Consider the following 10,786-nt stretch of genomic DNA (forward strand, 5'->3'; position numbering starts at 1 on the left):
AAAGAGATGGGAAGCTTTGGAGCACAGCACTGGTCTGGGAGGCAGAAGAACCATGGTCTCCCAACCGCCTGGGGAGGAGGACCTCAGAGATTCCAGAGATTCCAGAGGTAGCTACTCTAGGGTGGAAGGAGAGGGGCTGAGACGCATGGTTTGCTTAAATAATCCCACACCTAGAGAGTCTTCCAACGGACCTCTCTGCCCACAGTCTCTGCCCCATTCTCATTCCCTTCTCCATTGGGCCAAAGTGGTCTTCCTCAACTTCGGAGCAGGTTAATCTTTGTTCAGATTCCTTCTGGGCCTCCTACTGCCCTCAGAATAAAGTCCAAATGCATGAACGCAGCTAAAACAGAACAAAACAAAATTTAAAACTTAAAAAAAATAAAAAGTGGGACTTTTGTTTCCCATGCTTTTTGTACTTTGAACAGTGACTTGCACTTAGCCTTTCCACAGAATGCCTTCAGCATGAAACTCTCTTCCCATTCTTTTTACTCATTCTTCAGGGCTCAGGTTAGATATCACTTCCTCCGAGAAGCCTTCTCTGATTCCCCCAGAGTGTTGTAGTGCCTATTTTAGCTCTTATTATATTAGATTATATATGCTTGTTTATTAGTCTTCTTCTCTTCACATGCAAACTCCCTCAAAGAAGAACATATTACCACGATGTTTCCAGCACCTATCACAGTTTTTTGATGGAAAAAGTCCACAGCATTGGAGAGAAGAAATCCCTAAAAAGAGTAACTTAAAAATCGCCTATCCAAATATATATCTCCATCATTGGCAGAAAAATCCCCAGTGCTTTAGAACAACATTTCCCCCCACAGCTTTACTGAGGTATAACTGACAAATGTGAGCCATTTAAAGTACACAATGTGATGATTTGATATACACACACAGTGAGAAAAAAATTTCCCCCCGAGTTAATTAACACATCTATCACCTCACATATTTACCTTTCTTCTCTCTCTCTCTCTTCCTCTCAGAACATTTAAGTTCTACTCTCTCAGCAAATTTTAATTATATAACACAGGGTTATCAATTATAGTGACCACGCTATCCATTTGATCCTCAGACCTCACTCATCTTACAACTGAAAGTTCGTACCTTTTACTAACTTCTCCCTATTTCCCCCACCCCCAGCCCCTTCCTACTTTCTGTTTCTGAATTTGACAATCTTTTTTTTTTAAGATTCTACATATAACGATACCATGAGTTGTTTCTTTGTTTCTCTGTATCGCTTATTTCATTTAGCATAATGCCCTCCAAGTTCATCTATATATATATATATATAAAACATTTCCTTTATCCATCTGTCAATGGACACTTAGGTTGTTTCCATACTTTGATTATTGTGAATAATGTTCCTATGAACATGGGGTTGCAGGTGTCTCTTTGAGACAATGATTTCATAGACGATTCTAAAACTAGAGGTCCTGATTTAACTTTAGGACATTGAAGGATCTTCAGGAAGATCACAAATTCACTTTCCAAAGGACCAGAAAAGTCAGAGAAGAATAAGAAAGGAGATGAGGAAACCAGAGCTCTGAGAGGTTGGGTCCTATGTGCCAAGCCAGATGGCGACCCCAGGGGCCAGTATCTTAACCACACTACCCATCAGCCTGTCCCCTCCACTCAGCCAGGCTCTCTTGGCCCTTGGTTGAGCACGTGCCTCTCTGCAAATGCAGGTATTCCAGGAGCTTAAAATATCCTCTAAGCAGCCACATCGCACAGCTCCAAGCTCACTGGTGGTTTCTCACCAGAGGACTCCAGCCTGCCTGGAACTCTGTCTCCTCTGGAGTTCTGATGGGGGTCCACATCCATCACTCACCCGACAGACAGCTCCATCTGAGCAGTAGTTGTCAAACTTGGCAAGTTCTGCCCAATAATTCCTAAATTTCTTTTCCTTTCTTACAGCGTGACCCCACTACTTCAGTCTCTGCATTTGAAATCAGAGGACTCCAATTTGAACACTGGATCTGCACCCTGAGACCATGCAGCCTTGGAAATGTCACAACTCTGAACCTCAGTCTCTTCATCTGCAGAGTATAATTATACTTGCCCCATAGAACTATGGTGAAGAGGCAGATTCAATAGCATGGTGCTGAGGAAACACCCAGTAAGTTCCCAGGCGTACAGCATATAACTAGACAGTTTATGTAGTGCACACAGGTGCCTAGGTTAGGGGACAACCAGAGGTCAGAATCCAGTCCAGTTTCTACTGACCAAGCCATGTGTTCACAGTTGTATTCACCCAGAGGGAGCATCTTTCAGTAATTTACACAAATTTACCCTAAAAATGGTCCTGGCAGGGCCTACCACATGGCACTCAGTAAACATTAATGGAATCTTAAATTCTGTTATCCACACAAAGAGAAAACAAAAGCTATTGTTGCTGAAATAGTAATAATCTAAGCATACTTCCAGGGGTGGGGTTGGCAATATAGCAGAATAGTTAAAAATAAAAGCTTTGGAGTTAGGGTTTAAGTCCCGATTCTACCACTAACTACGCTGAATGATCGCAAGCAAGATGTATAACCTCTCTGAGTTTCAATATTATCATCTGTAAAAAGGAAATAGCTTGAGAGGATAAATGGTGACTATCGTAATTACTATCTCCTGAAGACCTCGTGTTTCAAGTGCTCTGGGACCTAGCTTTATGGGGTAGGAGACCCCAGATCACCAGAGGTAATTAAACATTCATTATTATAATTGGTATTTATTAAAGTCCTAATGTGTTCTAGGCTCCAGACGGCTTATACTATCTATCGAGAATTTTCTGCTTGCCAGATAATGTACTAAGCACTTCATACACATGATCTCATCTTTACCCACAACCACCCTAAGAGGGAGATACTATGATTATCTGCTTGAGGGGGATTTACAAAGTAGTTAAGAAAGCAATTAATTCGTGCTTGAAACCATTAGCATAAACACTAAACAGAGACAGGCTGCATTTCAGAAGAAGACAAGTATGAGGATATATTTTGAGCAAGGCGGTGGCTAGGAATTTGTTGTTGTAGGCAACCTAGATGTCCATCTCAAGAGAGTTTGGTATAAATAAATAATGGAACATTATACAGCAGTCAAAAATCATAATTTACACCTAGAAGTAGGGATAGATCTCAAAAATCATGTTAAATTAGAAAAAGTAAGAAATAGAGTGAGATTTAGAACACAACAGAATAAGAGAGTATATGCCAAATTGTGAGTCAATCACTATGGAGCTTTATTCATTAAAGCGGGTACCTCAGCCCTGAGAGCATCTGTCATGGATATTGAGGGGCAATCCTGAATTCACCTGATCATTCCAGATGCTACGACCAACATGCACTGCAAACGACAGTGACTAAACAACGGCCCTGCCCGCAAGGAGCCCACAGCACAGGGTGGGTTCCCTGAATAAGAAAGTTCTGCTAGAAAATTCTCTCTGCCACAGGGCAGCTTCTCTCCCATAACTGTTGCTCTGGATTGGTAAATTCATTTTTCTCTCCCAGATGTATCCAATAAAGAAGAAGAAATTAAGGCTGGGTCAAAGTGTAGATTGATATCCACTGAGGACAGTGCTAGTCATTCTGAAGAGGTAATTAACCAATATAACACTTCCCTCAATAACTACTATCCTTTTCCTAATTTTTGAATTAGAAAGGGTTACATGATACAAAGAAAAATCGTTTCAGCATTCCGTTCCATCATCTTGACTACCCCCAGCCCTATACAAGGCCCCGAACAGTGCAGTCTAATGTTCTGGTAATCACAGGAACATCCTGGACCTGCAAATATTAGAAGAACTTTAAAGAATAAGAGTTCAAGACTGGACCAGAACATCAGCCAAGACCTCTTCCAAGCCCTCTCCAGCTCCAAGACCCTGTTGGCCACTGTCAATGTATACTTGATCTTCAAACTCCTCACATCTTAGCAAAACATGTGGCAAATGAATTCTTCAAGATAGCCCCAGGACCTATCACGTGTCTGTTCTACCTCTATCAAATCTCTAGTCAGTGGAAAGGCCACGTTCATACCACCTTCCTACAGAACTGGTTCTTGGCCTCTTGGAGCTAGAGTTCATTTGACCATCATCTGCCACTCTCCAAAGTTTGGTCAAAGAGAAAAACAAGGACAAGTGCTATGGTGCACAATAACTCTCCATGAGACATCTGAGACTCTATCTGAACCTTTACAAGACTGATAAGAACTTAACCATGAACTCTGGTATGTGAGGGACTCTGTGCTATAGAAAGGAATTCAAAGCCAAGGGACCATCAACATGGGTTTATTTGATAGGAGGAAGCAAAAATTAAGAGGCCAAAAGAGAGAAAGAAGAGATGTGGTAGGATTGCAGTGTGGAGGAGTACCAGGCAGTGAAGCTACCAGGATACAGCAGTAAGCATTTCCGTGGGACATCTTTGGATTCTCATGTGAGTGGCAAGGAAGACGTCAAGGTCTTGAGCAGTCTTGGACTGCAAAAATACTGGGTTATACATAACCTCAGTAATGGGAAGACCCTGATCACACTGTGGCAGAACCCGCCTTTTCCCACAAATTTAGGTTTTCACGCATCCTATTTAGATTCCTAAAAGTCAAGAGCTGGAAGAACGAATCGCCACACAGACTCCATCCCATTTTCCAAATGGAAAAAAATGTCCCAGGGAGAGAAAGTAATTTGCCCAAGGTCAAGGACATCACTGGAGCCTGAGGAGTTTGTGGAGAAGTTCCTGTCTTCCTTTGCTTGGTGCTGGGACTAAATACTAATGAGCTAACCAAGAACACCCATGTTGGACTGCTGCAAAAGTGAAAAATAAACTTCTACTGAATTAGCTACAGAAATTGGAGGATGCTAGCAGCTAGACTAGTGTGACTAATACAATTCGTTATCTTCCAGAGACACCAATCTAAAGTCAATTCAAGGCAGACTAATCCCTTGGTCTCAGGAGTCTGTCTATTAATGATAAAAGATCTTGAGAATAACAGATGGGGAAAAACAACATATTTTATAGTCAAGTGGTTATGACTAACACACAAAAAGTTCTAAATATGAAAAAAAGAAAAATTATCAAGGGACATAAACATAATTCACAGAGCTCCAAATGACTAGTAAATGTATGAAAAGATGTTCAATCTCACTAGTGATCTGGGAAATAGAAATTAAAATAGCAATGAGATATAATTTTCACCAATTAGATTAATTTGACAGTATTCAATGTAAACAGGGGTCTGGAGAAAAGGATAGTCCCAGATACTTTCAGTAGGAGCATAAATTAGTAAAAATTTTTGAAGAGTAATTTGGTTCCACCTATTAAGATACAAAATGTGCTTCCTATCAAAATGTATGGACCCTCTGTCAGCAATCATGCTTCTAGGAATATTCACATAAGGGTACAAGAATATATGTTAAAGATTATTCACTGCAGCGTTATTTGTAATATCAAAAACCCACATAAATAACTATTGAGGTAAGAGTGATTAAATTGTGGTACAGCCACATGTACCATATAAAATGTTATGCAGCTGTTGAAGAAATACATAAACTGTCATCCAAATACAAAAGCCAAGTTTATGACTACACATGAGTAGGTAATGTATGTGTAATAGATTACCAGACGGGACTTTTCCTGTTGCTTTTGAATTCTGCTAAAGCTGAAAACAACTAGGTGATAGATACACACATATTCTAAACAGAAATTCCAGACACATTCACACAAGTCTAGTATGAGGTATACAAAGAGGCTCTTCACTACCAAGCCCCCTTGCCCACCTCCGGGTCATATAAGAAAAGGTCGAGATCCATTAGAGAAGATCTTTGGAAGGGAATTCATAGAAATAGAGAGCACAGTCGTTTTTCTTTTCCCCCCCCCTTCAAACTGAGGAAGATACTCCCTAAGAGAACCACTCATGAAATCTGGGTTTACCTATTAGGAGAAGCAGCCACATCTCACCCTTTGACTTAATGTGTCCTGGGAACAAGTCACAAGCCCACCACCAGCTGCTGCTGGCTGAGTATAGCACAAGAGCATTCTGGGAGAATCTGAAAGGTAATCCTTAAAGCATGAGTGGTATGGACAGGGAGATAGAAATGCCTACTTCTAGCCTGGAAAAGAGTAAAGGTGGGAGGCTGGCTGAAGCTACCTGTGATGCTGGATAGAGTGAGGACAGCGGCAGAACCCACCTATACTCCAAAGGCTGGGATGTCTGGGAGGTATGACTTTTCCTATGGGTTTAGTCATGGCCACCCCTAAGATTCCAGGGCTCAGACCAAGAATACAAATGGAGGCTCACACACCCTATGTCTAAATATTTTAAGATATTAATCGAGCTAAATAAAACATGTTCTATCATCCTCCTTTGACAAAAATACTTCCATCATAACCTGGGAAGCTGGATTCAAACAGAGGATTTTCATCATTCTTGGAATTCACTCCCAAATGCAAAGCACAGTGAGAGCTGGCCCTGCCAAGCCTCCCCTCATTTCCCACCCTTGGGTCCCTGCTGCAGCGCCCGTGCACACACACGCACGCACGAGTTCCATCCACATTCCCATCAAGCAGCACCCCTTGCCTACTCCTTAGGTCTCAGGATATATACACCTGTAATGAAGCCCAGGTGAACCTGAAGAAGAAGGTCTCACAAAGGCTTTGGAAGTGGGCCTGAGGCCATTCAGGCAGGGAATTCTGGGATCCCATTATCCAAAACGAGGACTAGAATTGCTGCCTGAGCTCCACGTGGGAACGCCCTCCTGGATCTGGTGATTTCTCACCCAGATGAACGGCTGCAGATAGAAAAAGGCAAAGTGGGGTCCTCTAAGGGGTTAGGTCCAGGATTGGCACCCTTCTTGCCCAAGTCTGAGGGCAGTACTGGGCCAAACAAGTGACGAATGAAGCTCAGAGGCAAATAGACCTCAGGGTGTACCCCAGGGGTAGGGCCCAGGTTTGGGGAGCAATAAATTCATCAAACGGTATAAAGGAGATTAATTCTCCTGTGGAGTGAGGGTCATGGGGTCTCTGAAGAGCCAGCATTAGGGCATCTGCCACAGATTACAACAGTGCCAGTGAAATACGACTGCCCCTTGTTCTTCTAATTCCGTCTTCCCCATGCTGGAGGAGCCAAAAGCCACAAAGGACATGGGAGTGCAAGAAGTTTAAAAGAACAGATCATATCACTGCCAGCTTTCCTTCTCTACCTGGTCAGCACTGAGCTGGGGCCAGGGGTGGTGGGGAAAGTTTGAATTAGATGAGAGACTAATTTAATTTATACTGGACTGGACTGGACTTTTTAATACTTGCCAGTGATCAGAAAGCTACAAAACCATCTAAGATGCCTTTAAGAGACTGAGAAAGGACATCATTAGAGCACTCAGAGCTAAAGTAAGCAATGGAGGAAATTGTACTGATTACCAACTGTACCCTACTAAGTCTCACCCACTCAATAACAACCAACCCCAAAACCAAACCACTTAGCAATACATTTGCATGTACATAAGTATGTTATAACTGTTTCTATAGTAGTTTTTATCCCAGAAGAGTAACAGTGAGAAGGGGGAAAGATGATTTTGACTTTCCAATTCACACATTCTGAGTTGCTTTCCTTTAAAAAAATTTCTAGAAAAACATATGAGATTTTGAATGACGCATAATTGCCTCCATTTGCCCAATGAGGCACTTAGGAAATCTCTTCAACCCAGGAGAAAAAATATCAAGCCAAGCACGAGATAGCTTGGGCATTACTTATTCCCCTTCCTAATGTTGTCACAAGTCCAAACTCTATGATTTTCCTAGGGGGGAAAAGTTGTTTATTTTTGCAACTGTTGCCATGGCAGCCTGTTTCCATGTTATCGTCCTTCTTTTCTCCTCAGACATTACTCCACTAATACATGTTCCAGACCTGCAATTCCAGGCATCTCAGACAGAAGGAAACATACAGGAGCTGCTGAAAAATCATCGGAGAAAGTCGGCTCTGCCTTGCAGTCTGAGTCCTAGTGTTTTCAAACACTGCATCGTGAGGTGGGGGAAGTGGAGCCTGTCTCTGGACCCGCAGAGCAAGACCCTGAAGAATTTCAACAACCCCACAATCTCCCAGCCCCCTCCACCCACCCCTTTGGCCACAGAACTGAAATTGTCTCATAAAAGCAATAAGGGAAAAAAAAAAAGAAGGAACTAAAGAGCAGTTATTTAAGAGCTTGCTCCCGGTCATATTTCCATCGGCGTAATGACACGAAAAAACAGGGCAATTCTTCAATTCTCATCAAGACATTTGCTGTCTAGATATTCCCAAGTCTTCGAGCCTTAGCGGATGGTGGCTCTTTTATTTATCATTCGAATAGAATAGTAAATGAGCAGGCAACCAGAATATATACCATTATTCAAATGACACCAAGGATTCTTTAGGACCATATGTTTTTTCTGGTCATCTCTTATTCTGATTTTGTGTTTCTGTTGAATTATTTTTCTCCATTCTGTGACTCACCTTCTTTGATGCTTTACCAACTCTCTGTCCCACTCGCCACACACAGGACACTCCATTCCTTCAGTCCTCCCAGGTATCACTAAAAGAGGAGCTTTACTGAAGGTTGTAAGCAACGGAATTACAGCATAGCAAAATATAAGAACGGGCTTACATTTTAATCTCCTGTTTGTATATGCTTAGAACATCCTTGGAAGCAGAAACTGCACAGAAGGACCTGAAGTTGGGGGTGGTAGGGAGACTCTCACTCATCCAACAACTCTGACTAAGCACCTAATATGAGCTTAGGTACTTGTTCTAAGTACTCGGGATACATCAGTGAATGAAAGAGACAGAAATCACTGTCCTCATGGGTGTTTTATTTTGTCAAGAGGAGACAAAGTAAATAAAAAATAAAAAAGTGAGTCAATAATAATGGTATATTAAAAAATGATGTGATATGAAAAATAGAGCAGGTAAGGGAGCTCAGCGTGCAAGTGGTGGGCAAGTTACGGTTTTTAACTGGTGAACAGGAAGGTGTCTTTGAGAAGGTAGCACCTGAGCAAAGGCTTGCAGAAGATGAAGGAGGGAGTTGTGAGGTTACATGGGAGAAGTGCATTCCAGGTACAGGGAACAGCCAGTGCAAAGGCCGTGAGGCAGGAGTGTGCCTGGTGTGTTAGAGGAACAGCAAGGAGGCCAGTATGGTTGCAGCAGAGCGAATGAGAAGGAGAGGAGGACGGGGATTAGCAAGGGGCTAGAAGGCCATGATCAGGACTTCAGGTTTTCTCTGAGTAGGCTGGGAAGCCATCAGAGGGGGCGGAGCCAAGGAGTAACAGGCTCTGACTCTGGTTCTAGCAGGAATTCTCAGGCCACTAGGATAGGCATAGAATGCAGTGAGACAAAGCCAAAGCAGGGAGCCCAGTCAGAGGGTAATTGTGGTTATTCAGGAGAGAGTGAGATGGTGGCTCCCACCAAGCTGGTAGCAGAATCTGGATTTTTTTTTCAGACATTATTTTTAGAGCAATTTTAGGTTCACAGCAAAATTTACTGGAAATTACAGAGAGTGTCCATATACTCCCTGTCCCCCCAACACATACGGCCTCCTCTTCTGTCAACATCCTGCACCCCAGGGGTGCCCCTGTTACAACTGAGGAGCCTACACTGGCACATCATTATCTCCCAAATTCCATAGTTTACATCAGGGTTCACTCTTGGTATTGTATATTCTGTGGGTTTTAACAAATATATAATGACATGTATCCTCTATTGTGGTATCTTACATAATAGCATCGATACCTTAAAAATCCTCTATGCTCTGACTATTCATCCCTCCCTCCCCTGACCCCTAGCAACCACTGGCTTTTTTTTTGCTGTCTCCATAGTTTTGCCTTTTCCAGAATGTCATATGGTTGGAATCACACGGTATATATAGTTTTGCAGATTAGCTACTCTCACTTAGTAACAGTCACTTAAGTTTCCTCCATACTTTTTCATGGTTTAATAGCTCATTTATTTTTAGTGCTGAATAATGTTCCATTGTCTGGATGTACCACAGCTTACCCATTCACCTACTGAAGGACATCTTGGTTGCTTCCGAGTTTTGGCAATTATGAATAAAGCTGCTATAATCATCCATATGCTGGTTTTGTATGGACGTTTAGGTGTTTTTTTTGTGTTTTTTTTTCCGATTCATTTGGGTAAATACCAAGGAACATTCTGGATTTATTTTGATATCAGAACTTGCTAATGGATTAGCGAAGTATAAGAAAAATAGAGAAGGACAAGACCTTGGAAAAAGCAGTTTGGGGGAAGAATTTCAAAAGTTGAATCTTGGATATGTTTACAGTGGGAGGTCCATTAAATAAATATCCAAGTGGGGAAATTAAGTAAGCAGTTATGAGTCTGGAGTCCAGGAGAGACTTTTGGTAGAGACATAAAGTAAGGAATCATTGGTACATGGATTAACTTAAAGCCAGGATGTCTGATGAGATCACCAAGAGAGTGAGTACAGGTAGTGAAGAGGATCAAGCACTGAGCCCTGGGATTCTCCAATATTAAGAGGAAGGCAAGAAGAAAGAAACCAGCAAGGACCTGAGAAGGAGCAACAAGTAAATAGGAGGAAAAAACAAGAGAATGGGATGTGCCACAAGCCAGCTGAAGAAACTGTATTAAGGAGGAGGGGGTGACTGGCTGTGGCAAATGCAGGTGAGAGGTCCAGTAAGATGGGAACCGGGAATTGACCAAGGATTTAGCAATATGGAGGTCAGCGACCTGACCTTGAACAAGAACTATTTTGCAGTGGAAGAGAAAGGAAAACTGAAGTAGATTTAAGAAATGCATTCTCTGTGGGAGTGAT

General features: G+C 42.1%; 1 protein-coding gene across 1 annotated transcript in view; it reads right to left on the bottom strand.

Annotated features, from left to right (window-relative positions):
- PAMR1 (peptidase domain containing associated with muscle regeneration 1) overlaps positions 1 to 10,786 on the bottom strand; it is a 141,381-nt gene that overhangs the window by 85,929 nt on the left and 44,666 nt on the right. The window contains exon 3 of the mRNA XM_025044130.1: positions 8,455 to 8,533. The gene's annotated coding sequence lies outside the window, so the exon portion shown is untranslated. The remainder of the gene's footprint in view (positions 1 to 8,454; positions 8,534 to 10,786) is intronic.

The sequence above is a fragment of the Pteropus alecto genome, unplaced genomic scaffold (genome assembly GCF_000325575.1).
Source record: "Pteropus alecto unplaced genomic scaffold, ASM32557v1 scaffold71, whole genome shotgun sequence".
Classification (NCBI taxonomy): Eukaryota; Metazoa; Chordata; class Mammalia; order Chiroptera; family Pteropodidae; genus Pteropus; species Pteropus alecto.